Consider the following 3,103-nt stretch of genomic DNA (forward strand, 5'->3'; position numbering starts at 1 on the left):
ATGCCCCCGTTTTGTGGTTTACTTTTCAGAGCCTTCGGCACCGGCGGAGGCACGGGATCGCGGCAAGGGGATCGCTTAGCTAGCTAGCGAGGAGCGGTACTTTGCCTAGGTGGTTTACTCTTTCTTTTGTAGTGGAGAGAGAGTGAGAGATTTTGTATCCATGTATAGAGACCACCTATGTACTTACTTTATGTTTTAGTTAGTGGATTTACAGCTTTAACTTTATCCCTTGTTGTAGCAATTAGACATTTACTATGCTCTGATACTCCTAGATGTCTCGTATTATTGCTTTTATTATTGTTGCTTTTAGACGCCTTATATGTTGTAGACATATGGCGGGTCTGGGCACGCGCCGGGCGGGCTTCCGCTGGGTCCCGGGGCGTGACACCGGTCCCAAGCACACGAGAAGAGGCTGCATTCCCCATGTTCACCGATCCTTCACATGAGTCCTGATAGGTGGAAAACCAAGAGCGGTCAGAGCAAGCATGAATGTTTGCTCCAGCATCTATCCACCAATCAGAAGAACTATAGGCAAGGTTAACTTCAGCTAAACTAGATCCTAACCTGATAGTGGAGTCTGAAGTGTCAGGCCCAGCAGTCAACATATTCATTTGGCGCTCAGGTGGACCGCCCAACCCGTCCCGGCTCAGCTCATACTCGTGCCGTGCGTGTGTTTAGCCGGGAGCTTCACTCTCATATTCTCCAAAGTAATTAAGTTGAGAGCGAGAGAGTATATAAAGTGAAGTAGAGTGTCTTTACTTTCCAATGTGGGACTAAACTCCACATATGGAAAGAAAGGCACGAGCTCTCAGGCAAGACACATAGAGAGTTGGGCTGCCCAAGAAGCCCATGGGCTAAAATCAAGTTTTAAATCACTGTTTTAAACAATTAAAACTAACATTATCATCCTTGCACTTTTTGTCCTTTTTCCCCTCATTTTGTGTAACCGATTGCCGAAGAAATTTGTTAGAATGAGATCGAAGGAATTAGAATCTCACACAAATAGGATTTGAACAAACGAATACGTACATATCATGTCTAGCAATTAAGTCTCCTCAAACCACATCCTACAAAGCCTCATAATAAACTTTTCTCATTCCGCTGATCCCACTTCCACTCAGGCATGTTTAGGATGATTTGATTCACTATGGATTATTCTCTTTTCTCCAATTTTGGAAAGCCCACTTCTGTCGTAGTGGCGGCGAGCAGTTGAGGCCACAGATGTTGTTCTTGTTCGGATTGCCGGCTAGAGTTGCAGGTGCAAATCCACCATGCCCGCCCAAATCCCTTCCCCTCACTTTCACAAAAACAAACAAAAACAGTTAGTAATTAACAGATCATTATTAAGAAAAGCAAAAATTAATGCATGCCATAGTAAAGAACACATGTCTATACCTGCTTCTGCCTCCCGCACTTGTGTAGCACATATAGTGATCACGAGAATGATCACCAACACTATCCGAGAGGGAAAGAGCGGCGAAGAAGAAGAGGAGATGCGTGTATCCTTTCGATTCTCCATTAGATTAGCTCTTTTGATGCACGAGTTGGATCGACAATGGCACTTTATATATACATGCATGAAAATAATGGAACCAAGTACTTGACATGAACATAAAAAAAGCATTGTGATCACCTAACACAGTGGCTTGATGGCCAAGCTTCTGACTGCGATTTTTCTCTCTCGCACTAATTTAATTATATTAGTTTGATGTTTGAAGCTTCCCGGTAGAAGTTGGACCTCTTTCGAGCAGTTAAAAACAATTTATTAATACTATCCCTAATAAAGATGTGAACTATCTCGTTGTATATGAAATAATTAAAGTAGAGGCAATTGCCTATATACCCCTGTAAAGTTTTCGGTTTTCTTATTTACCCCTCTTAGAAGGCTAATATTGAAAATACCCTTCTTATGTTCCAAGTCTTTCTAATATACCCCCGGAGTTAAGTTCCGTCAGTTAGTTGCTGTTATCTCTGAAAAATTACCATTTTGCCCATTCCAATATACCCTCGTACCGTAACTCACTTATCTTATATACCCTTCATATAGCAAATATTTTTTTTATTTGCCTTTCAAATATCAATTAATTAATTAAGCACGTTGGGAGCAAGCAGATGAACGGATGAGATCGATCGCAGCTAAACAAATCTTAGTGGCTGAAGGCATAGTTAGTTAATTCGGATTCGGCAAAAATTCGGTACAGATATAATTCGGATAAAATTCGTCTTTTAATTTTTAAATTCGTTGAAAAACACACCTATAAAATAGATTGGACAATTATTCGGATACGTAATATATACGGGTATTATACGTTCACCAATTAAAAATTCCGAATCAAAAATTCGGCTATATAATAAATATATAATAATTAATATACTATATATATTATTATTATAATTTTTATATATAGATTAAAGGGTCCGGCTACTATACTATTATGAGTACGATCGCCCTCGTACTCATAAGTTGTTTTCGATGATAGAGCTTCCGAATCGACGATCCACACCGTTAAACGTTATTTACAGCATTTAAAACTTCTAGAAATTAAATTTTGTAATTTTTCGACAACATTTACCTTACGATCAAGAGGTCACAAATTTGATAATTTTTAACGGCCGGTATGAGATACTTGCTAGTTTAACGGTGTAAAATAATCCGAATTTGTTGAATTTTTAATAGAAAATTCTATTCACTACATAGATAAAGATCAATAACTCCGATCTTGAACTGAAGGATCCGATCATCCTTTTTTAGGACATCGTTCGATTTTGACCGTTCATTTTATATATGCCCACTTGATGGATTTTATTATGATTTCGAAAATTTACGAAATTTATTTTCTAGAAGTTTCAAATACTCTAGATCATATTTAACGGAGTGGATCGTCGATTTAGAAGCTCCATCATTGAAAACAACTTATGAGTACGAGGGCTATCAGTACTCATAATAGTATAGTAGCCGCGGCCTCTATTAATCTATATTTAAAAATTATAATAATCATATATTTTAAGTATATTAATTGTTATATATTTATTATATATTCGAATTTTTGATTACGGAATTATAAATTAAATATGGTGAACGTATAATACCCGTATATATTAC

Source organism: Ananas comosus, linkage group 11, assembly GCF_001540865.1.
Source record: "Ananas comosus cultivar F153 linkage group 11, ASM154086v1, whole genome shotgun sequence".
NCBI lineage: Eukaryota > Viridiplantae > Streptophyta > Magnoliopsida > Poales > Bromeliaceae > Ananas > Ananas comosus.